General features: G+C 41.5%; 1 long non-coding RNA gene across 1 annotated transcript in view; it reads left to right on the top strand.

Moving 5' to 3' along the window:
- LOC110261653 overlaps nucleotides 983-26,559 on the top strand; it is a 29,022-nt gene continuing 3,445 nt past the window's right edge. Inside the window, exon 1 of the long non-coding RNA XR_002346089.1 lies at nucleotides 983-2,110. This is a non-coding gene — a long non-coding RNA (uncharacterized LOC110261653). The remainder of the gene's footprint in view (nucleotides 2,111-26,559) is intronic.

Genomic DNA, 26,559 nt, shown 5'->3' with positions numbered 1-26,559 from the left:
AGGAAAAGTGTTTTAGAAATTGTGTTTAGTGGTAGAAGTGAACCGAGGGGCGGTGTGGAATTAAACTGGGGGTGAAGCAATGGTTGCTTTCCTTCCAGAAATCTGTTTTCTCTGATTACCATATGTTAGGGTCACAGAAAATGAAAAAGATACACTTGCTTAAAAGAACATAAAATCAGCATAAGGAAAATGTTACTTCTCATGTATTACTGGTTAAAATCAACTGCTATGAAATGAGACTGCCTGAATGCGAATCCTGGTGTAATTACTACTTACTAGCTACGGGTCCTTGGGCAGCTTACTCAGACTCTCTGTGCCTCAGTTTTCTTATCTGCAAAAGGAGATTTATAATCGTACTCATTTCATCTCTTAGTTGTGAAGATTAAGTGAGACTACATGAGAAGCATGTCAAAGACTGCCAGGCACAGAGTTAAGGGCTCAGTAATGCCACCTATTATTAATTGCCTGCAGATTCCCTGATGCGTATAAAAAGTTGCTTTCCCCAACTGTAAAATAATTTGCCCTTTAAAATGTTCCATTTCCTTGATTCTTAATAGTGGCTGTTGTTGATGTGTTCATAATAATTACATATAATGGCAAGATGAATTTTACGGAAATATTTAATGCATCAGGTTTTGCTGGGCTTATTATACTAAGTAATAAGATCGCCCCCCAGTATTAAATTGTTTTCTGATAACATTCTAGATAATGCACCTTAAGAAATTTTTTTTTTTTTGGTCTTTTTGCCATTTTTTGGGGCTGCTCCTGCAGCATATGGAGGTTCCCAGGCTAGGGGTCGAATTGGAGCTGTAGCCGCTGGCCTACACCAGAGCCACAGCAACTGCGGGATCTGAGCCTCATCTGCGACCTACACCACAGCTCACGGCAACGCTGGATCCTTAACCCACTGAGCGAGGCCAAGGATCGAACCCGCAACCTCATGGTTCCTAGTCGGATTCGTTAACCACTGAGCCACGACAGGAACTCCAAGAAATGTTTAAAGCTAACGTATAAACTCCTGGCACATAATCTTCCTTGATTTCCAGATCATTTGAGGCATTACTAAACATGTCTGGGGTTTCCATGAAGACATGGTTTTGCTTTTTTTTTTTCTTCTCCTCTTGCCCTCCTCTCAACTTGCAGAGAACTGTACATTTTAATATTTTGTTCTTCCCCACCCTCCCCCCAGATATTCCTTAGTGAAAATATGCACATCAGTGCACAAACATCACATGGATTGATTATTAAAGATTATAAAGGTTAAAAGTTATTCCTTAGCTCAGTAGACAAGATATTCATTCACCTTCTCGTAGCTCTAAAACAAGACTCCTGATCTGTCACTTTCATAAGTCATTCTCCAGTGAGTCCATGCCAGACAAAAATCAAAGAACAAGTTAGCACTGAACCGGTTACAGATTAGAAGTCAGGTGACAGCAGGCCCCATTGTTTCTTCTAGAATGTCCCCCAAGCTGGTACACTGCTGTGCATGGGTAAGCACGCCCATACTTGTTGACAGAATTATTTTTAGAAAGTAATGCTTTCCCATTTATAAAACCCAGAGAGAGGCAGCATGATGTGTAGGCGGTATTTCTCAGCCCCGGCTTCCGATCAAAATTACCTGTGGAGCTTTTAAAAATCTGCAGATGCCATGACCTCACTCTGCACCAAGGGTTCTCAGCCAGGGCTGCACACATGAATCACCTGGGGAGTTTTTGAAAACTAGGACACCTGCCAAGGGGCCCCTCCCCGACTGATGGCATCAGAACCTCAGGAGATTGGACCAAGAGAGAGGCATTGCTTAATCAGCACTCCAGGTGATTCTAATATATAGCCAGGCCTGAGAACCACCGATGGAGAAGGATTGAAGTCATTTATTCATTTAACAAATAATTGCCAGCTGCTATGATATGCCAGGCCTTGCTGGCAACATAGCATTGAAGGAAATAAACACTCCCTGCTCTCCTGCACTTAGAAATCTGAGGCAAAATCCTCAGGAGTGTGGACTAGGCAGCTGCAATTTCTAAAAGCTTATCTCCCAAGGTTGAGAATCAGAGGGTAAAGGGCCGGATTTGAATCTTGGTTCTTCTGCTTATTGGCTGTTTGATCTGGGGTAAGTTATATAACTGTTCCAAGCCTCTGCTTCCTTATCTTTAAAATAACGAAAAGCAAATCTTCCACTCTAGGGCTGTTATGAGTTTTAAATGAAAAAAAAAAAAATCGATAGAAATCTTGGTGCAGTAGCTGGTACCTACTAGGCATCCAATAAATGTTTGTTTTCTTTTTTCTTCCTCCTTTTCATTTCTCCCATTGTTCTTAAAGCAATATATGTGCTAAGTATGTGTGATGTACAATTGAAATACAAGACATTAGCCCTGGCTCTCCAGGAGTTATGGTGTAATAAACAATTAAAGAGTGGCCACCTCATACCTAAGCTATTCCTAAGTGTGTGCTATCAGCCACTTTTATTGCTGCAGCGTTTCTGAATGGAGAGAAATAATCACTGAGAATCAGAAGCCAGAGGTTTCCTAAAGAGGAAGAATTTAAGAGAGGGTTTAAAGGCGGGTAGGTTTTGCCAGTGGAAGAGAGGGGGAGGCATTGCAGGTGGAAGAAACAGTATGGCCAAGGTAACTTCGAAATGATACCTGAAGGTAGGTCATCTTTAAAGGTAACACGGATCCTTCAAACATTATTGGACACGTTTCAGCATGTTATTGATCATGAAGGTGGAGTCATCTTATCAGTGTGTGCATGAATAATAACATACGCATTTTATGTGTTTGATCATGTATGAGGTTTATGTTTTTAATGAGAAATGCATTTGTTTTACACACATATTCTAGAATATGTTCTTTAGGAAAAGGGTGCATGCATCTGTCTTTTTCTTGCATTCTCATTGGGTGTACCAGAGGCCTTCTTAGACATAACTCACTAGCTTCATAAATAACAATGAATTTTCGCAGCACAAAGAACAAAGAACTGAATCGAGATGACGTCATCCTCCCTATAGTGAATTTTCATTCAGGTTAACATTTAAGTCCTGCTGGAGGTTTGTCCACAATGGTTAGTCCCTCACCAATTGCAAACGGCCAAGCAAGTGGCTTTGCTTAAAAGCAAGCCTGTCTGGCAAGCAAGCGAGCACCTCGGTACAGCCGCTCCCCCGGAGGGCAGTCCTGTGTTCTGTTCCAGCTCTCCACTGCAAGGTCTGGGCCTCCACGCAGGCTCTGTGGACGGTGGCTGACAGCGTATCCCTCCTCTGCTGAGATTACTTGGAATGACCTACTTTGAAAATGGTGTGAACTCGGCCGAGTGCCGAGGTGTTAGGGGCAAACAGGCCTGCCCAGAGAGCTTCCGGCAGAAAAGAGCACGCTCTGTCTCGGGGCCCTTCCAGAAGCTGTGTGTCTGTTTTGTTGGGGGGGGTGAGGAGGTAGTTGATCTTTTTTTTTTTTTTTTTTTAGTTCCCAGAGCCTTGGCTGTTGCAATTCATTTTTAATGCTCTTGAAGTACCGGCTATTGATTGGCTGGGCCTGCTGTTACGTCAGAGAAAGGTAGCCAATCAGAGCAGGACTCTGTCTGCCTCTTTGCTGCAAACTGCTGAAGTTGTAATAAACAGGAACTCCAGGTTCAGCCTGGAACTGCTCTTTCCAGGGCAAAGCCGGGAGACACTCGGGGGCTCAAGGCTGAGTCATAGCTCAGGGACCTCCTGAGGCCTCTACCTTGGCCCCACGTGGAACGTTGGCTAAGCCTCCCTTCTGCCCAGATTCATTTTTCTCTAAGTGTCTGACTTTTAAAACCAACATGGATGTCTATGGGGCGTGGGAAAGGAAGAAACCAGAGAAGGGAACAGAAGTGTTGGTGATTCCATCACTTTAACTGATGACTCTAGAAAACCCCTTTTTTTTCTCTACCTTCAGGACTGCCTGCATAAAAAAAAAAAAAAAAAAAGGCTAGCTTTGAATCTAGGGAAATTATCGGCGCTTGGAAATCAGCTTACAAATGAGTTTTTTATTTTCCAAAGCAGCTGTCCTGAACTCAGAATAAGTAAATCCCAAATCTTTACCATGTTGACAGGACTCTTCTTAAGATGAAGTATTTGTTTATACACATATGAAGAGAATGGGAGCTGGCTTATCTAGTTTTTCTTCAGAATACTTACAGTGTGATGGTTTCTCTTTGTTGAATCAGCTTGAGCTGTTATCAAATATGAAGGAAGAAAGTTTACTTTAACTTATATTTGAACCTAAAATGGACCATTCAGTATTTAATCTGAAAACACCACTTAAAATTTAAGGCATGTAACAATTATGACATAACTGCCCAGAGTGCTTCTCTATTTTTTAAATATTTTATAAAAGTTGATTTACAATATTCTGTCAATTCACCATACAGCAAAGGGACCAGTGTGACACATATACACTCTTCTCACATTATCTTCCATCACGTTCTGTCACAAGGGCTTCTCTATTTGTTTACTTGTATTTTTTTAAGCTGTAAAGGTATTTTGTTTCCATGATTTTGAACCTTGAAGTCCTCTCAGTGGCCAAGGACTCCTGTGAAATCCATCACCTGCAATTTCACCCAAACATTCGGGTCTTTTTCAGACCTTAGTTTATGGAGTACAATCCATTGAGGACTAGGGAAATTTTCCTAAATGAAAAGCCTAGCAAAATGTTAAATATGGAACTATCACCCCCAAATGCATGCATAGATTCTTCACATAAATTCACAGTTGGTAGCACATTGGTAAATGTTGGCAAAAATGTACTATAAGGGTTTTAAAATAGAGAAAGATGAGCAATTTTTTTTTTTTAACCTATCCTGAAGTGTTTGGGATCTCTTTCATGCAACAGAGATTCTGGGGTGTTGGTACGGCCCTTCTCCCACTTGTTCAGTGGACAAACTGCATGGGGGAAATGAGGAGAAAAGGGGGGAACGTGTTCGAATTAGAACACGAGTTTGACACACGACAGTTGCTGGCTGTACTTCCAAGACAGTCCAGATCTTTACATTATCTCTGGCAAACCATCCTTTCTTTCTTCAACCTCCCTCCTTGGGGACTTCTGTCTGACAGATGTAGGAACAGAGGCTAGAGTGGAGCTGACAATTTTTTATCAGCAGGATCACCCACACAAGCCTCACCCCGCCCTGGGTTTTAATTTTAAAAGCTGAATGAAGGTAGTTGTGCTCAAGACGTAATGGCTTCTGGGCCCAAAAGACCCAGACTCTATAGGATAACAGGTGAGGGGGCGGTGGTGGATCAAACCCTAGACTGAGGATAGCCTTTTGGATTCAGGAGTAGGGCCAAGCTCTGAAAAAGAGAAAAGAATCTGCAGTGGAAGACAAAGTTAGGAGGCCCTGTGTCTGTTTGTGTCCTAACCTGGAGAGCAGTCGTGATAATGGAGATAGAGAGAGTTCTGTGGGCAGTTTAACCCGATGGGATGGAGAAGGCTAATCGGATTGAGCAGATATGTTTGTTCCTTTTTTTTTTTTCCCCCAAAAGAGTTCAGAGTGGCTTCCATTTTAATTTTACAGTCCAAGTAAAATGCTGCAGGCTTTGTGACATGATTGCTCATTGTTAGCTAATATTCATTAACTTATTAAACACCTGGGTGCATGTGATGCTGTGTGATGTGTCGCTCCCAAGAGTGTGGCAGCCCTGAAGGAATTTGTAGCGACAAACAAGAGGAGAAAGCTGTTTGTTGCAGGACCACACCTTCCTCCTCCTTTCCCCCATGACGTTTTGTAGATGTTTCTATTTAGAATGGCCATTTTGGCTTTCCCTAGATTAGCACAAGAGTAATAACTACAAAGAAGAAAAGAAGGGTCAGGAAAGGGTGATGGCTTGGGTCCCAGGACAAACCATGGGGTGCTTGAGCATCTCCCATAGTGTGGTAAACCCATCCTACGTGCCTGATCAAGAGACCACCCACCCACCACTCAAAAGTCCCTCTCACTTCTATTTTCCATCTGACACTGGGGTCAGAGGTTTTGCAGATGACCTGCCACTGTCCCCTCTGGAGTCCAGGTAGTCTGGCCTGCCTGGTGATTCTACTCGCCTCTTCTCTGTCCTACACATCAGCTACTTAACCACATTGAATTAAGTGGTAGTCAAAGGAAATACTGTAAGACAGATTGGCAGGGAAAAAATTGTCGTTAAAGATCCTAGGGATTGGGCAAGAGCAGGACTTGGGAAGGAACATCACTCGACTCTAGGGGAAGGCTTCCATTCAGTAGAAACACCATGAGCCGGAAGAAACTGATTCTAACTTAACGTCTGGGATTACCGCCGGTGTGAAGCCTTCCAAAGAGACAGGCAAACAGAACCCAAAGCATGTTTGGAGAAATGACTGTGATTAGATTTTGCTTCATCATCTTCTGCACAAAGAAGCTCGTTAGTGAGCAGACCATGTTAGTGTGGTCACATTTTCCCTGGGGTGTACAAGAACAATATTTCCTTGATGCCTAGCTCCCAGGAATATGCATAAGGGCAGATAGGAATCTATACCCAGTGCATAGAAACAGGAACAACAACAGTGCCAGGTCTTATCCACAAAGGGTAGTAGGTAACAGGGTACAAAGATCAATTTATGCTTAGCAGGGACTTCATATTTACTGGTAACAGAGCTATGGTTTGGCAAGGAATTCTCTTTACTTCCGTGATTGTCAGGGTGGTGGGGAGGATGGGTCTATGTGTTGCAGTAATGTCTAAACTGCATCATTCTGGAAGGATGCTCATTTCATCTAGGAGAGAGAAAAAAAAAGAAAAAAAGCAAAGAAAGCTTGGCCATCAGGTATCAGAGCTGCAGGAAAATGATTTTCTTATTTGGATTCTGTGCTGAGTTCTGCTGGCACCCCGCATCAAGATGAAATTAACAACACACTCCTCACAGAGAACTTAGCATCTAAAAAAAGCCCACATTGTGTCTTAAGCCTTTTATTACAAAATAATAGCAATCCCGAGGTTAAAGTTCCCACGGTTTTCTCCAAAAACATCTGTATGATTCTATATTGGGGGTGGAGGGGAGTGAATGTACATTCCACGTGGATCCTCTGTCAGTTCAAAGTGTGTTGAAGAACTAGGGCTTGAATATAAGCCTCGGTCCCCACCCCATCACACACACATGCTTTCCTCTCTGCACGCGCGCTCTGGAATTTAAAAAAAGAAAGAAACACCTTTTATGTTCACATTCATTGTCATTATTATTATTTGCTACATCTGAACAGTGTGACTCATTCCAACTCAAAGCCCCCAGGAGACTAGAAGAGGAAGGCTAAGAAGCAAATTCCATTCAATAAATTACTATTGAGTACTTACTATGTTTGGCTCTAAAGCGTGCCATCCCGCCGACTCTGTAGGGCAGATACACAAATAACCATCAGTCAGGGCCGAGTAGGTAAGATTCTTCCCAAAGTTGGTGAAAACATGGAGGAGGAGGTGCATCACCATTTGAAAAGACTCCGAGGTTTCCTAGGGACCTTGACAAAGGAAGAAGAGGAGATGGAAGCTAGGGTCAGCTGGGCCCTCCCCGCCGGGAAGCTCCAGGTCTGACAGGCCTGAATCCCCACTCCAGCCCCCCTGGAAGATCCAGCCCCCCCCCCCCGCCCCCCACCAGGTGCCCATGGTCAGCTGGGCATCGTTCGCCATTCATGCATTCCCTCCACTGAAACCCCGCCTCTTTTCCTGATGTCCACTGACAAGCGATGTCCTTATTACTTCAGGGGTGAGGGAGACAGATTACAGCCCAGTAAGGTGCACACTTTCAACTGAACATTAGTCATCTCTGTTTTTGAAAATCCTTTGGGGAGTTTCCATGGTGGCTCAGTGGTAATGAACCTGACGAGTATCCATGAGGACTTGGTTTGATCCTTGGCCCTGCTCAGTGAGTTAAGGAACTGGAGTGGCTTGTGAGCTGCGGGTTTAGGTCAAGGATGTAGCTTGGATCTGGCGTGGCTGTGGCCAGCCCCGATTGGACCCCTAGCCTGGGAACTTCCATATGCCCTGGGTGAGGCCCTAAAAATACAAAAACAAAAAAAAGAAACAAAGGGAAGAAATCTTTTGGGAGCTCTGCCTTGTTGCTTATTCTCCCTTTTGCTGACTCTCTTTCGGAGGAAGAGGAGAACCAAAAAAAAAAAAAAAAAATCAGACTTCCATTTATTTTTTTAGACACAGAAATGTCATTCTGTATTGTACTTTATGCTCTACCCTGGAATTGGGGCCTACTTTTCTTTTTCCAACAAATGATCCATTGATATATTATTTATTTTTTCTTTTTTTGCTTTTTAGGGCCACACCTGTGGCCTATGGAGGTTCCCAGGCTAGGGGTCAAATCAGAGCTACGGCTGCCGACCTACACTATAGCCACAGCAATGCCAGGTCCTTAACCCACTGAGCGAGGCCAGGGATCGAACCTGCCACCTCATGGTTCCTAGTTGGATTCATTTCCCTGTGCCACAATGGGAACTCTCAATATATTATTTTCTTGAAGATTGCTTTTCCCCCTCTGAGATAAATTCTTATTGCTATCATTTTATTTTTAACATGCCACAATGACAATTTTGCAAGGCAGCTCCGGAAAATGAAGATATTTTGTAGGGTCATATATTAGAAGACCTAGAAGAATCTTAGAGGTTTTTTAAAATACCTGCCTCATGTTTTACAAGTAAGAAAACTGAGGCTCATCTCTCCTCAAGTGCACGGACTGAATGGTGGAGAACTCTGCCAGTTTAGGGCTTTTTGTCCTGATGGTGAGAACTTCCGGTTGAAGGTGTAAGATTGGAGAACAAGGCATTTATTATCCCAAGTGTTATTTGGAATGTTGCTGGATGGCAAAGGTACTCACTTTTCACTAAGGGGTGCATCGTAAACGTAGCTTTTTTATTTTCTAGTAGGTGACCTCATAAGCCACCTACCACACCCCACTGGACGATAGGAACAATGCAGACTTTTCAAATAACAATATCTCCATCTCTTCCAGTTTTGTTGCTTTGACGGTGAAACACTGTCCATTTAAATTTCAGCTCCCCACTAGCGTGGGCTGACTAGACTCAGCAATCAACCACTATCTTAAGAAAAGCGTTATCAGGTTCTTACAGCAGAATAGGAGGGTCTTTCTGGACTGTTGCTAGATAGCTTCTGGAACATGGTAGAAACTGGCTATTCCACACACTGATGCCCATGAAGGTGCCGCTATTTCAGACTGGCCCTCTGAGGGTGACGTGCTGGCACCTCAGAGTGTGTAGGGGTATCTAATTTCTCTACATCTTCACTAGTATTTGGTGGTATCACTATTTTTTTATTTTAGTCATTGTGATAGATGTGTAGTGATACCTGATGATTTTAATTTGCCTTTTCCTAATGGCTAATGACATTGGACATATGTTCATGTGCTTATTTGCCATCTGTCTGCCTCTTTGGTGAAACGTTCCTTCATGCGTTTTGCCCATTTTCTAATTGGATCATTTGGTATTTTTACTGTTGAGTTTTCCAAATTCTTTACATATTCTAGATCCTAGGTCTTTTTAGACATGTGGTTTGCAAATATTTTCTCACAGTTTGAATCACGTCTTTTCACCTTCTAACAGGGTCTTTCACAGAACAAAAGTTTTCAATTTTGGTCGAGTCTAATTTATCAGTTTTTTCTTTTGTAAGTCATCCTTTGGTATCAAGTTCTTTGTCTAGCCTAGATTCCAAAGATAATCTCCTGGTTTGGGGGGGGGGTTCTTCTGAAAATATATAGGTTTCTGTTTTATTTTTTTATACTGTATTTTCATTTTGAGTTAATTATCGTGTCAGGTCGAGTTTCCATTTTTTGTCTATAATTAGCATACTACTGTTCTAACACTATTCATTGTAAAAGCTACAGAGGTTCCTGCAGAGTTGGAATCTAAACTGTATAGCTCTTTGTCAGGTGATTACAGCTAAGGACCTTCAGAAGCATGAGGACATCTGGGTGTGCCCTGCATCCCACCGTGTCTGCAAATGGTTCTTCTTATGGGTTGAAGGTGAGGTTCTTCATATGAGGATGGTTAGGTGGGTGAAGCCAATATTCGTAGTCAGGACCCCGAGGTGCAGAAGGAAACCATATATGTGATCAGAACTCAGGTTTACACAAACCAAGGTGCCCCAGCCTTCAAAAAACCCCCATCCTTTCTCAATCCATCTACGCTCATAGAAGGGCTCAGGAGCAGCAATTGAGCTTGTCTCAGGGATTCAAGGGCCTGTTACCAAGGGGCAGGGAAAGGACAGAAGAGGCAGCCTCCATGGTGGACATTGACTCAGGAACTACTCTGCTTTTGGATGGCCCAATGGACTCCCTCCACCCCTAAGTATCCCAGTTGACTTAACCCTGTTTGTAAATAAAACAGGAGAACAATAAAAATACGTCGTGCTCTTTAGATGTGGGAGCAGCAAGAGAAAAATGGAAAAGAAAGGTGGCTTCTCAGGACAGCTGCACCAAAGTGCCAGTGAATCCAATCCAATTGTTGGAGTGAGAAAAATTCTCAGCAAGGAGTCCAACATCCTTTCCAAAGTCTTGGAGAAACTTTGCGTTCTCCTGCTCTTGCCATGTAGGGATTCTGGTCTGCTAGCTCTGGAGTCTCACTCTCTTCCTCTCCTTTCTCCTCTTCCTCTCTTCTTTTTCCTTTTCTTCCCCTTCCTCCTTCATCTTTCCTCCATGGAATCACTTTTATACCATGTAAAAAATCAATCAGGCAAATGTGTGGATCTAGTTCTGTGTTTTCTGGCCTATGTGCTGGATTACATTGATTAATTATTGAACCAGACTTGAATCCCTGGACTAAACCCTACTTAGCTATGGTGTATAAGTCTTTGTATATATTGCTGAATTCTATTTGCTAATATTTTGTTAAAGATTTTTGCGTTGTTATTCATAAGACATAGTGGTCTGCAGTTTTCTTATTTTGTACCGCTTTTGGTTGTAAGGATTATATTAGCTTTGTAGAATGAACTGGAAGTGATTTTTCCTTTTCTTTTCTGGAACAGATTGTGTAGAATTGGTATTAATTCTTCCTTAAACATTTGACAATTTCCAGTAAAACCATCTGAGCTAGGAGATTTCTTCAGGGAGAATTTTTTTTAATTACAAATTCAATTTCCTTAATGGGTGCTTGGGTTACTCAAAGTATATGTTTCATAGTTGGTGAGTTATTGTAGCTTCTGGGGGTTTTTTGTTTGTTTGTATGTTTGTATGTTTTTAAGAATTGGAGCATTTCATCTGTGTTGTCAGATTTATGAGGCTTTTTAAAAAATAATATTCCCTTATTATCTTTTTGATATCTGTAGTGATATTTTCTGTTTCATTCCTGATATTGGTCAGTTGTGTTTTTCTCCTTTTTTCTTTGTCTGTCTTGATAAAAGTTGTCAATTTTATTCATCTTTTTGAAGAGCTAAGATGTCGTTTATTTTCTCTATTGTTTTTCCTGTTTTCAATTTCATTATTTTCTGCTCTTGTCTTCTTATCTCCTTTCTTCGGCTTACTTTGGGTTTATTTTGCTCTTCTTTTTCTGTATTCTTGTGGCGGGATCTTAGATGACTGATTTAGGACTTTATCACTTTCATAAGATATGCCTTTGGTGCTATGAATGTCCCCCTCAGCACTACTTTAGCAGCACCCCACAATTTTTCTATGTATTATTTTAATTTTCATTCATGTTGATGTATTAATTTCTCTTGAGATTTTCTCCTTGGCCCTTCAATTATTTAGAACTATGGTGTGTAGTTTGCAAATGTTGGGAGGTTTTTTCAATTGTCTTTCAATTATCAATTTCTAGTTTAATTCCATTGTTGTTAAAGAACATATACTGTAAGATTTGAATTCTTCTAAATTTGTTGAAGTTTTTTTCATGGCCAAGGATATGGTTAATGTTGATAGATAGATGTTCGGTGCATGCTTGAAAAGCATGTGTGTTCTGCTGTTGTTGGCTGCAGTGTTCTGTAAATGCCAATTAGAGCTTACTGTTTGATGGTATTGTTGAGTTCTTATATTTCCTCGCTAATGTTCTGCCTGATTGTTTCATCAGTTTTGTTTTTTGTTTTGTTTTTGCTGTGCTCATGGCATGTGGAATTTCCTGGGCTAGGGATTGAATCCACACCACAGCAGTGACCCAGGCTGCTGCAGTGACAACTCCAGATCCTTAACCCGCTATGCCACAAGGGAACTCCCTGGTCTATCAGTTGTTGAGAAAAGTGATTGAAGTCTCCAAATAAAATTGTGGATGTATCTATTTCTCTTTTTGTTTATACCCAATTTTGTCTGGTATGTAGATATTTTAGATTCCTATATAATATCCCTGTCTCTGTTAGTTTTCTATGTTCTAAAGTCTGCACTATCTGATGTTACTGTCGCATCCCCGCTTTCTTTTAACATTTCCATGATGTATCTTATCTGCTCATTTTACTTTCAACCTGAAAATACAGTTATATTTGAAGCAAGTTTAACTTATGAATAGCATAACCAAGTCATTTTTTTAAAATCCTCTCTTCCAATCTCTATTTAGACCATTTACATTTAATGTAATTATTGATATATTCAAACTTAAGTCTGCCATTTTATTTAAGTTTTCTATTTGTGTTCTTTATTTCCTGTTTTCTGTTTTATTTCCTGTATTCTTTTTTTTCTGCCTTCCAATTGGTTATTTTTGAATTCTGATTTGATTTACTTATAGTATTTTTGAAGATCTCTTTTGTTCTAGATCTAAATAATTCATCATCGTCTATTATCATCATCATATTACCCAGCCAAGTATAGTGTAGAAATGCTACCTCTCTTTACATCCTCTTGCTCTTCCCTTTTAAGAAAAAATTTTTCTGAAGTTCCCATCACAACTCAGTGGAAACGAATCTGACTAGTATCCACGAGGACACAGGTCTGATCCTTGGCCTTGCTCATTGGGTTAAGAATCTGGCATTGGTGTGAGCTGTGGTGTAGTTTGCAGATGCAGCTTGGATCTGGTGTGGCTGTGGCAGTGGCATAGGCTGGTAGCTACAGCTCCAATTCACCCCTAGCCTGGGAACCTCCATGTGCCACGGCTGTGGCCCTAAAAATAGTTTTATTTCCTCTACACATATTTAGAATCAGACAATGTTGTAATTTTTGCTTCTCTGATCAAGCATAATTTAGAAAATTCAGGAAGAGAAGGAAAATCTATTATATTTACCCATATTTTTGCTTACCGACTCCTTCTTTCTTCCTGATGTTTATAGAACTTCTTTTAACCGTTCTTTCAGGACTGATTTTCTGGTGACAAATTCTCTTAGTGTTCCTTCATCTGAGAGCATCTTGATTTCACTTTCATGCCTGAAGAATACTTCCCCTGGAGATAAGATTCCGGATAGATTTTTTTTTTTTCTTTCAGCATTTAGTAATGTTGTGCTACATGATTTCTGATGAGAAATCCATTGCCACTTGAATTTTTTTCCCCTATAGGTAAGATGTTGTTTCTCTCTTGCTGTTTTCAAGATTTTTTTTCTTTGGCTCTTGTTTTTAGGAGTTTGACTATCATGAGGCTTAGAGGATTTCTTTGAGCTCATTCTGTTTTGGGTTTGTGTAGCTTCTTGGATCTATAGTTTTACATCTTTCATCAAACTTTGGAAGTTTTTAGCCATTATTTTTTTGGGGGTACTTTTTTTGGTCCTTCCCTCTTCTCTCCTTTCCTCTGTTTTCAGAGATGTTCTGATAACATGGATATTAAGCCTTTTATTATAGCCCCACATCTCCCTGTGATGTTTCATTTTTTTAATTTTGTGTATTTTTAAAATTTTGCATATTTTTAAAATTTTGTGTATTTTTTTTTTGTTATTTAGGTTGGTATTTATATTCTATCTTCCAGTTTACCATTTTTTCCTCTGCACACTCTACTATTCAGCTCATCTACTGAAACTTTCGCTTCAGTTATTGTATCTTTCTCTTCTAAAATGTCCATCTATGGACATTCCTATGTCCTTTGTTCTTTCCTATATCTTCTTTTTGTTTGATAAGGTTTTCTTTTTTGATGTGTTTTGTAATTGCTCATATAAGCATTTTTATCATGCTTTAAAATCTTCATCGAATAATTCTAGCATATTTTTCATCTAGCTGTTGCCATGTTCTGATTGTTTTCTTTCATTCAGTTTGAGACCTTTCCAGTTCTTGGTATGATGGTGTAGTGAATTGAACACTGTCTCGCATTAATTCATGTTCACCTGGGACCTCAGAATATAACCTTATTTGGAAATAGGGTCTTTGCGGGTGTAATTAGTTAATATGAGGTCATACTGCATTAAGGTGGCCCCTAAATCCTCATAGGGTGTCCTTATAAGAAGAGAACACACAGACACACACATAAGGAAAACAGCCATGTGATGAGACAGTCAGAGATTTTTGAAGTAATGTAGCTACAAGGAATATAAAGGGCCACCGGAAGCCGAAAAGAGGCAAGGAAGGATCCTGCCCTAGAGACTTCAGAGGATGCGTGGTCCTCTTGACAACTTGATTTCTGACTTCTAGCTTCCAGAACTGTGAGCGAATAAATTTCTGTCGTTTAAGCCACCAGATTTGTGATACTTTGTTATGGCTGCCCTAAGGAACTAATACAGACGTTATGACAAGTAATTTTTATTACAACCTCGACTTTTGGGATATATGTTATGAGACTTTGTATCTTATTTCAGCTTTCTGTTTTAGCTGGCTTCCTCTGACACTGCTCTCGGTGGGGGTGGAGGGGCAGACACTGCTTCATCACTGCCAGGTGAGGGTAGCATCTCGGTTCCCACTTGGCCTTGGTTGACAATCAAGGGAGGAAGCTCTTCAATTCTCCTAGGCCTCCTCTGACACCACCTCAGTGGAGAGAGGGGAGAATGCCTTGTTACTTCAGGGTAAGAGTATTAGTCTGTGCTCTCTATCTAGTCTCAACCAATCCTAGTGGTGGGACAGGGTTGTGGGGGGCGCAGTGGAGGAGTCAGGAGGAGGTAGCTGCTACCCAACAAGAGTGAAATTCCAGCAAGGGGGTTAGGATGCCTTGCTCCAGCCTGGTGATTGTGGAAATCTAGGCCCCTACTCAGCCTTTGCTGGTGGAGGTTGGGGGGGTCACAGGTTTTTTTCTCTAACATTTGATGCTAGTAAAGCCATTATTGTCTAAAAGTTCTCTGTCTTTCTAGACTGCCTTTTTCCTGTCCCTAGAGAAAGCAGACCTTCGTTTTGGCCTTTTTTGGCTGTGCCCACTGGTATGTGTGGGTTGCCAGCCTCTTCTACTCTGAGTCTGCAATATATAAGAAGAAAAGAAAACCCGGGGAGCTTATCACCGTGTCATCTCCCCAATCTCAAGATCCCTAGTGGGTCTGCTTTCTTTGCTTTCAGTCTTCTTACATTTGCTTTGTATATAACATCCAGGATTTTTTAGTTGTACTTAGCAGGAAGAACAGGGAAAAGTATTCTACTCCGTGTCCCTAAAAGTAGAAATCCTCTGAGCTCCTAACTTTTTATTTCCTTGACCTCCTCAACTTCTTTCCCTTTGTCCTTCATTCTCATCCAGCAGCAAAATCCAAACGTTGTAACAACCTAGTTCTCTGCCTTCTTCTATATTTAGGAAGCTAAGTATGAAGGAGAAAAAGTGCACAGTGGAGGAAAATGGTACACCAACATTCCATGGTATACAACTTCCAGTTGCCCCCATGCTGCCAGCCATTCCTGCTTTGTTTATCGTCAGCTCTCTGTCCCTGTCTCCCATTCCTCACAGAAGTCCCTGAAGCCATCTCCTCCAATCCCTTTTCCTAACATCTCACCACCCACCTCACTCTCACCTCCTCCCTCACAGAGAAAACAGAAGCCATTGGAGAGGATTGACTCTACACCTTCAATCTTGCACATATCTGCACTCATTCTTAACTTCCTCCCATGATGGAGGATGAAGTCTCTCCTTCTAAAGCCAGTCCCTGCCTCTGAGCAATGGAGCCCAGCCTGGCCTGCACACTCAGTAACCTTACTCATGAATAATTGCCTCTCTTCTAGTACTTCCTCAACATCACCCCTTCCTAATGTTTCATTAAAAAAAATCCTCCTGCTTCCCTGCTTATTTCCTCTCCACTTCTCTTTCCCATTTCAAAGCAAGGATTCTTAAATGTGCTTTCTCTCCTAGCTGTCTATACTTCTTGACATCCCATTCTTTCCTCAACCAGCTGTGGTATCACATCTTCCCCTTACAGTGTTTAAACAATTCTTGCCAGGATCTTTAAAGGCATTTATCACTGAAGCCATCAAACACCTTTCAACCTTATCTTGCTAGATATCTTTATAGTATTTGCACAATTGAACATTATCTTCTTTTTGAAAAAAAAAAAAAAAAAAAACTCCCTTCTTTGGCCTCTTCTATTTTCTCTTAATCTCTCTGGCTACTCTCTTTAGCCTCTGCCAAGTTTCCCTTTTCTCTGTCAGTGTTCCCTATTTTAGGCTTCTCTCTTTTTCACACGAAGCCTGGACACTCCTCCAACCCTTGGTTCCTCACTCTCCTTATTCCCTACATTGAACACATCATCATATCCTTCATTCACCTTCCGCTGTGTATTACTCAGCTCGAGCTGCCATAACAAAAATACCAGACTGGATGTCTTAAACATAGAAATTTATTCTCACAGTTCTGAAGGCTAGACGTCTAAAATCAAAGTGTCAGTCATGATCAGTTGCTGGTGAAGACTCTCTTGCAGGCTTATAGAAGGCTGCCTTCTTAATTTGTCCTCACGCAGTGGAGTGAGAATGAAGGCTTTCTGGTGTCTCTTCTTATAGGGGAACTAATCCCATTATGCAGCCCATCCTCATGACCTCATCTAAACCAAATTATCTCCCAAAGTCCCCATCCTCCAAATACGATCCCATTGGGCCTTAGAGGTGGAGGGGTACTCAATTCAGTCCATAGCACATTGCTCTGATATTCTTTTACCTTTTCTAGCTCTCCTGCCATTTTTTTCTCGCCCCAGTTATTTATTTCACTAGTTTCCTAGCTGGCCTCCTTGCCTCCGTTCTCGCATTCAAAGCTAGTCCTCATACTGTAGATAGACTGATATATCTGAAGCAGAAATATAGCCTCCTAACTGCCTTGCAAAAAATACTTCAGTCATTTCTGGTAGACTTTCTGTACAGTCTACACACCTCAATAGAGCATGGAAATCCCTTCATCATTGGGCTTCTGCTTCTCTCTCTGGCCCATCTCTCTTTCCACCCCCTGTACTCAGTGTACCTCCGTAGCACAGTACTTAGGGTTTGCTGAACACCACGATTACTAAATGTCTTCATTCTCAGGACTCAACTTAGAGGTCGCCTCTTCTACCAAGCCCTCCAGGACCCTTAGGCTGGCTTAGTGCTCTTCCTAAGTAGCTCACTGTGTTTCCTTCCTTCATAGCACTTAGCTCACCTTTTTACCATTGTGTTTTCCTTTTCTGTCTCCCCCATATGGCTATGAGCTCCTCGAGGGCAGTAACTAGTCCTAACTCTTCACTCTCTTCCAAGCACATGTGCGATGCTGTACCCAAGGAGATGGTTCATGTTTACTTCTTAGGTGAAGGCCGTTTGGTGTAACTTCTGCTTTTATTGATGAAAAAAGTAACAAAGAGAGCATAAGCTGTCACTCCAACACAACCAAGCTAGCAAGAAGCCCAGAAACCAAAGAATGTCACTATCAGTGAGCCAGCTGTCAGAGTTTCCAGGTCCACCCTGACATTACAGAAAAAGATGACCTTCAGCCAATTATTTCACTTCTTTGGGGCTTCATCTGTAAAATGAAGGGGCTGGACTAATCACTTATTTTCTTTCTAACACTAACATTTTATAATTCCATTGTAAGGAGACCATAAATGTTTGGTTGGACTTTCTCAGAAATCACCAATTTGGGATATTTCTTAATCTACCCAGAAGAAATCTAAGGCTAATCTGGGTTTATAAAGAAGCTAGGCAATCAGGGTGTCACTTTACTACCTACACATTCCATTCTGTATTAATTTAACATTTATTGAGCACCTAGTGTGTACCATGTATATAATACTTTTCAGTTTGGACTCTTCGTAAGTGCTGATAAATAAAAGCAAAAAGGACAAAATTCTCTGTGATGACAATTTGACATATAATTTTCCAAAGTTCAGACAGAAACTCAATGACTTCATAGGGAAAAACTATAGAGAAGGCACTAAGAACTACTCTATTCAGTTGCATTTAGACATGGTTATATAACTGTTACATTGAACAAGCATGACTCATAGGATGTAATCAATCATAAAACAACACTTCAAATTTATTCCACAGAGTTAGCACTTTCTCTGCTCTTGGGTGAAATTTAGAGCAAATTTTTATTCTTCTAGTCACTTCCAGGTAATATATCCTTTGGTCAGTAATTAAAGTGTCTGGATTCATGTCACAGTAAAAGCATCAACATTTAGGCTTCTCCTGTCCCCAGCTCAGCCTCCTACAACAGGCTGCAGCTGCGGCAGGAGAGCAACCTGTATTCCCCCTTCTTCTGCATCCCTGCCCCTTGCAGTTTTCAGAAGATGATCTCACACTTCTCTGGGGTTAGATTACTGGAAGGGAGATGAGGAGAGGGGAACAGGAAAGTTCTTACTTATCCGGTAGTCTTGTGAAGACCTGATATCAGAGTTCTCTGGCCTCGACAGGTATTCAAAGTTGCCGCTCTTGTTGGTGTTCTATGAGGTTTTTGGAGATGCTGCAGGGCGGGGCTTCTCTCACCTGTATTTTCCTGCAGACAGATGAATACATCTTAATATGGCTGATCACCTACTCTTTCCTGGACCCCAGGAATCTGGTACCAACCCCAGCTTTTGGATTCATATGGTCACCCATCAAGATGGCACTCTTCCAAAGGATGCAAGATAACCCCTGCCTGCTTTCTCCTGTGGGTGACCCACCTCTGATCCCAGGGAACTGCTCACATTTTATTTGCCCCCAAAGATTTAGAAATGGGGGGGACCCAGCACACAGACTACTCTAGGCAGACCAATCCTCACCTCAACTCTCTAGTGTTCTATTTTTAAAGTACTTTCTATGTAAGGGGTTGAAAAGCCACCATGTAAGCAGATTTTGACAACCTCTCGTGCTGATTTTGCAAACGAGAATCTTATACTTCACTTTAAAACATGATATCAGTGTCTTAGTGCTTTAGCTGAAACTTTCATTCTTTTACACGTCTACCTACCTTGTGAGGCTAGAATGACAAATTTCAAATCCCATCTTTGATTTAGACTTGCCATGTCACCATGACATGTAGCCTTTTCCTCCCCTGGTTCTACCATCTAAGGGAAAGTTAATATCAAGTCTCAGTGTAATTTAAAGTACTTACTTTCAGAGTTGCCGTCGTGGCTCAGTGGTTAACGGATCCAACTAGGAACCATGAGGTTGCGGGTTCGATCCCTGGCCTTGCTCAGTGGGTTAAGGATCCAGTGTGGACATGAGCTGTGGTGTAGGTCGCAGACACGGCTCAGATCCCGTGTTGCTGTGACTCTGGCGTAGGCTGGCAGCTGCAGCTCCAATTAGACCCCTAGCCTGGGAACCTCCATATGCTGTGGGTGTAGCCCTAGAAAAGACAAAAAGACGAAAAAAAAAAAAAAGACAAAAATAAAATAAAATAAAAATAAAGTACTTACTTTTGTAAGCTGGAAATTGGATGTTATACTACTCTCCTAGGGCTAGCATAACAAAGTACCACAAAGTGGTGGTTTAAACAACAGAATTTTATATCTCATAGTTCTGGAGGCTAGAAGTCCAAAATCAAAGTGTCAGCCAGGTCACAGTCCCCCAAAGATTCTAAAATTAAGTCTGTTCTAAGCCTCTCTCTAGTTTCTGGTGGTTACTGGCAATCTTTGGCTTATAGCGACATCATTTCAATGTAGGCCTCTGTCTTCATGTGATTATTTTCTTGTATATCTATGTCTCTGAAGGATTTTTTTTTTTTTTTTAATGGCTGTACCCACAGCATATGGAAGTTCCCAGGCCAGGGGTTGAATCCGAGCCGTAGCTGCAACCTATGCCACAGCTGCAGCAATGCAGGATCCTTTAATCCACTGCGCCAGGCCAGGGATCGAACATGTGCCTCTACAGCAACCCAAGCCACTGAAGTTGGATTCTTAATCCACTGCCCCATGGCGGGAACTCCTGAAGGACCTTCTTGTGTGTGTGTGTGTGTGTGTGTGTGTGTGTGTGTGTGTGTGTGTGTCTTTTTGCCTTTTCTAGGGCTGCTCCTGCGTCATATGGAGGTTCCCAGGCTAGGGGCTGAATCGGAGCTACAGCTGCCAGCCTACACCAGAGCCACAGCAACATGGGATCTGAGCCGCATCTGTGACCTACACCACAGCTCACAGCAACGCTGGATCCTCAACCCACTGAGCAAAGCCAGGGATCAAACCTGCAACCTCATGGTTCCTAGTCGGATTTGTTAACCACTGCGCCATAACAGAAACTCCTGAAGGACCTTCTTATTAGGACATTAGCCATTGGATTGAGGGCCCACTCCAATCCAAGAGAACATCACCTTAATCTGATGATGTCTGCCAAAGCCCTATCTCCAAATAAGGTCATTGTATCCAGATTCTGAGTGGTCATGGATTCGGCAGGGAGTAGGGGTGGGGTCAGTGGGGGTGATGCTCCACAATCCAGTATGGGTACTGGGACAGTTTCTCTAGAAAGGGTCAACATCCGCTCACATATGATGTTGCATATTTTTTCCCCCAAATAATGTTTTTCAAACCAGGGGGATGACATCAGTTTTTGGAAAGGCCTGTGGCAGTGGGTAACTCTGCATTTCACTGGAGTCTGCCACACAGCAATAGTCATATTCATAGAGGAATATGACAAAGGAGGCAAACAAACAGCTTAATAAGCATGGGTACGTATCGTATGAGAGAAATCAAAGCAAGCTAAGAATAGCTACCCTAGAGATGAGCTAGCGGATGCTTTTTCCACAGCTGAATCCTCAGAGGGATGAAGTAGTATTTGTTGATTTTGCCACGTGACTTGTGAAAACAAAAGAGAGACAAAGAAGACAAATGACATTGTAATTTTGAGTGGTTTGACGGTAACTGCACATACTAAAGTTATGACAGCACTGGTAGTGATGTGTTGTTCTCTATGCTTACCCATTTTAAACCTCTGCAACTTTTTAGACCTTTTTCCTGAGCACATTCTCTCCCCTGTGCCAGGTCTTCCGATTTCCCAAAGCTGGAATGGCTGGTGGGAATTATTCAACCCTGTTGAAATAATGACATAATGTCAGGCGTAAGCCTGAAAGTAACTCATGGAGAACGTTCATGATGTCCATCAAAGCTGGGTTTTTTACATTAACTGCAAATAGAGTTGCTTCATGATTTATCAACTAAAGTCTATCCTGAGAAAATGTGGACTTTCAGAAAGGTGCAATGACTAGTTCCTTCCCCATGTGTCTTTTATTTCCTATCCATATACTCTTGCTAGTCTTGAGTAAATTCTTCTTAGACCTTTGATTTCACTTGGCCAAGGGTGCCTTTTGAAAAATAATAGATTTATCCATCCCCACTAATTCAATGAAATCATCATGCAACTTGAGAAACTTGGAATGACTTCTTTAAATAGCATGAATCTCAAAATGCTTTGAGACAATTGTATTTTATTTTATTTTATTTTGTCTTTTTTAGGGCTGCACCTGTGGCATATGGAGGTTGCCAGGCTAGGGGTGAATCACAGCTGCAGCTGCCAGCCCACACAGAGCCACAGCAATGCCAGATCCAAGCTGTGTCTGCAACCTACACCACAGCTCACGGCAATGCTAGATCCTTAACCCAGTGAGCAAGGCCAGGGATTGAACCTGCCTCCTCATGGATAATTAGTCATCAGGTTGTTACCTCTGAGCCAGGATGGGAACTCCTGATTTGAGAGATTTTAAATGATTGCTTTTCCTTCTGTTTTACATGTAACTACTTTTCTGACCCTGGCAAATGCCACCACCTGCCTACTTTTGTCTGTGCAAACAGTCTATGGATACTTATCTATTCTTTTGGTGCAAATGATTTGTGCCAAATTTAAATCTTCCTTTGGATAATTGTTTTCTTTGTGTCTTACTGTGTTATCGCGTCTTTACTGCAATTTGTATTTTCTTTTGTAAGACATTTGGATTCTTGTGAAAGTGTTATGTATGTAAATAATGGAAACAACACCCACACGATTACTTAGCTACTGTGGCTGCTGCCACACTTTCTTTTTGTTTTCTTTCTTCTTTTTTGTCTTTTTTTTTTTTTTTTTAATCACCATAAGAATAGTTCTTAGGAATAGAAATGATGTAACAGTCTTAAAGATATAGGCAGTGCTGTATTCTTAATTAAAGATTGGCCTCTATAACTAACTGATGGCAAGCCTGATTGTTTGAACTTCATGCCATTTTGTGGTGGCTTAAAACACAATAGCAGATGTCATGCACTTTGTATAATGTCCCACCATAAACTGAGCATGATGGGAGGTATAACACCATCAGTCAAAGTGAAATGGTTGTATGGTAATCATTATAGAAATAATTGAACTTCTATATGTATTGGCCTGCTTTTATAAAGTCAGGCCAGAAAGATTTTTTGCCACCTTGGAAAAAGGACCAAAAAGTACAAGTTATGCAAAACCACTGAGCCTGTTTATACTCAGGGGTCTTCTAGGACTTTTAGGTTATCTTTCACCTAAAGGCCTCCAAGAGCAGTGTTTGGAATCTCAAGGTCTACACAGAAGCAGGCCCATGAAATCCAGAGCCATAGATGTTAAGAGAGAGAAGGCCCTGCTTCCTTTGCTCTCTGCTGGCCTCCTTCTCTTTTGTAGGAGGCCTTGTATATAAGGCAGGCTGGGACCACATCAACACAGACCATGGGAAGGGGGAAGAAGCTAAGGTCCAGTGGGATGGAGGGGACAGCGTGTATCTTCAGAAGCTGGCCTGTCCCAGAAGGCAACTAGGTAGACCAGTATGCAGGGGTCAAAGGGCCCGGCTGTCTCAGATTAGGCCTGGCTATTTGGCCATCTGAGTGCATCCTCTCTGCTAGCAGAGGACAGTTCTAGAAGAAGGCCAGGTGACAATATTCAAAATCAGACACAGTTCCAGGTGTTGGGTCTGTTGCAGCAGCTCCCCAGCAGAAGCTGAGAAGGGAATAGGAAATCACATCCTGCTTTCTAGAAGAAGGGGCAGAGCAAGAATTTGGCAAAGCATGAGGACCAAGCTGAGGAAGCTGGGGCCCAGGGCTTGCAGGATCCAACCCCTGCAGAGAAGTGACGCACTTAGCTGAGAAGCTGAGGCCCATTGGAGTTGCAAGGCTTTAGCCCAAGTAGTAAGAGAACTCTGAGACTCCTGTCTACAGGAAGAACCAGCTTTCCAGATCTCTAGGCAACCAAACCAGTTTTGTCTATTAATAGGTCTAAGGCTGATGACACCAATCAGGACTGGCTCAGACTAGTTGGGGGCGACTGAGAGCTTCTAGAACTTTAATGTGCATAAGAATTACCTGGGGATCTTGTTAAAATGAGGATTCTGACTGGGCAAATCTGAGTTGGGGCCAATATCTTGAATTTCTAACAAGATCCCAAGCGCTGCTGCTGGTTTTCTAGAAGAGCAAGACTCAGAGAATCCGCACTTGCTATCATTTTCTTCTCCCTACCTCACGCCTTTCCACCCACTTCACCTGCCCAAACAGTAGCACTCCTTCTCCCCAGCCCTCCTCCCAGTCAGATCTGATCATCTTCTTGTCTTTTCTTTTTCCCATCTTCCCAACCCCGTTTCCCCCTGTGGCATTCCTCTGTCAAGCCTACCAACAGTAAAGGGAATTTCATTTAGGTACCAGAAGGGGCAAGAGGGCAAAAATGAGGGTTCTCCCCATTGTCAGCACACAACTAAATGCTTTTATGTTTGATAGAAATAATTAGTCCAAATTAATCTTTTTTTCCAGTTACTGTCCACAAAGAGCAGGAAGAATATCTGACCTTTCCCTCCTGATATAATCTAACAGTTAAGAAATTTCTTCTGACTCCTTGCTTTGACAGCGCAGATACTAAAGTTGGAACCGCTCAGAGAAGATGATCATGGCCCCTATGCAAATTTCTGAAGCATTCCATGTTTTAAAAAAGATATTAAAATAGACAGAAATTAATGGAGAAATAGACAGAGAGGAAACCAATATATGAAAGAGAGGAACCAATATAGAAAAAGTTTTAATTCTACTCCAAATCATCTATAAAAAGAATGCAAATCCAATGAAAATCCCAACAGAGTTTTAGTGAAACCTAATTCTAAATTTCAAATAAAAGAGCAAAAGTCTAAGAATAGCTCAGAAAAAAAAAATTGAAGATAAAAAATATAGAATGCAGGAAAGGAGTTCTCACTCTAGAAAAGCCCAAAACTTAATCTACAGCCAGAATTATTAAATTGGTATAACAATAGATATTCTATTTCACATGATCATAAGCAATTTTGATTTTTAGTTGTGTTCTTTGGATTTTCTGCACCAAACATGTACTAATTTTGTGGTGAGAAATAAAGCTAAAAAATACAGAGTTCCTATCATGGCTCAGTGGTTGATGAATCCGACTAGGAACCATGAGGTTGTGGGTTCAATCCCTGGCCTTGCTCAGTGGGTTAAGGATCCAGCATTGCCATGAGCTGTGGTGCAGGTTGCAGACACGGCTCAGATCCTGCGTTGCTGTGGCTCTGGCATAGGCTGGTGGCTACAGCTCTAATTAGACCCCTAGCTTGGGCACTTCCATATGCCGCAGAAAAAAAGACAAAAAAAAAAAAAGAAAGCTAAAAAATAAATGCTTTGGGGGGGAAAAAGGAAATCGCCTCCAAAGATTAAAAAAATCAGAATGGTGTCACACACTTAATTTCTATCCTTCCTTAAAAATACTTCTGTATATGGAATACGCCGGATGTCTTTCCACTTCCGGCCATAAGGGGTCGCCAGTTCCAGGCTTACACCAAAAAACAAGAATATGATGGGAGGTTAGTTACTTAAACCTCCTCAGACAGCTTTCTTAACTGTAAAACAGTGACATTAAGAGCTTTCCAGTTCACCTCAGAGGATTCGTTGTTGCAATTGCACAAGATAATATGTGAAACCACTTAAATATCAAACACAATCCAAATGCAAACTGCTATTGCTAGTAAGTATTTGAAATTGAGCAGTTGTAGGTTTTAGAATTTTGTACCATCCTGTGTTGGTTTGACTGGACTCTTTGAAGCCCTTTGTGTTCAACTGGTGAAGGGAGTGGGGAAAGCATAGTTTAAATCACGATCCCTCTCCCCAGGCCTCACCTCATTTCACAATTGGTTTTCGTTCATTCCATGACTTGCGTTTATTGAGTGCCGATATGTACTAGGGCCTGGAGTTATGCTGGTGAGGCAGATACTGTTCTTGCATGCATGAAGCTTATGGATTAGCAGAGCATTTGTGGACAAGAAAGTAGGCAAGTTCAAAATAAGGTGACCAGTGCTTAGTGTGGTAAGTCCAGGTGCCATGGAGCTCTTGCAGGGTCACAGCCCACGCTTGGATGATTACAGATGGTTTCTTCAACCAGGTAGTGAAGAAGGTGATGAAATGTTCAGAGGATGAAAAGAGTAAAGGAGAAGAGTGAAGGATGCTTGCAGATAGGGGAAGGGGTGAGGCAGCGTGTTCCAGGCAGAGGGAAGACGAGTACTGCCCCACGGGCAAGAAAAAGCAGTGGAACTACTTTAGCGTTGTTTTTTTTTAAAGCATCCAATCATTTTTTGATTGATTTCAACATTTCATAATGTTGCCTAGGCCAGGTTCAACATAGGCTCAGCATGACACACATTGTGATACATTTGCACATGACCCCCACAGCCCCCCAAGCCTCCAGACCACTCCCCTCCTGGCCTTTCCCCTTATTGCCTGGCCTTTCCTTTTGAAAAGATAGCACTCTGAAGAGGTGGAAAGAGGCTTTTCTCTTTTGAAGCAGCAGCATTATTAACAGAGAAGGAAAAGTCTCCCATGAGCTATGGCAAAATCCTGCAGATTGGTTTATGAATCACTGTAGCTTAGGCTAAAGCAACCTAATTTCCTGAAAGCCACTCCATGGCTTTAGGCTTCCAGAGGGGCATAAAGCTTGAATGATATTTACTCTTAGTTAAAATTAAATGAAATGGAAAAAAAAAAAAAACTCAAAGAGGAATTCTTCTGGGGTGATCATATCATTAAAGAGAAAAAAAATTAAAGGCTACAAAGCAATGTGGATAAAATGCATATATATATATTACATTAAAGAAGGTCTGGCAATATATATATCATGGTGTTAAATAGATAAATATCTGAGTAACTGGGTTTCATGTGATTTTTATACCCTTTTCATTGGGAAATATACACTAAGGAAGGTGCATGATATATAAAAGTATGATTTAATAAATTTTTATTAAGTGAGCCCTCACATAGCCACTGCTCAGAACAAGAAATAGAATATAGCCTAGAAGCCCTCCATTCACTTCTTCCCATTCATACCCCACCCTTACTTTAAAAATATTTTTTTTTTGTTCCTTTTTTTAGAGCCCCGTTCATGGCATATG

The sequence above is a fragment of the Sus scrofa genome, chromosome 7 (genome assembly GCF_000003025.6).
Source record: "Sus scrofa isolate TJ Tabasco breed Duroc chromosome 7, Sscrofa11.1, whole genome shotgun sequence".
Taxonomy (NCBI): Eukaryota; Metazoa; Chordata; class Mammalia; order Artiodactyla; family Suidae; genus Sus; species Sus scrofa.
This window is presented reverse-complemented; position numbering and strand designations above follow the sequence as displayed.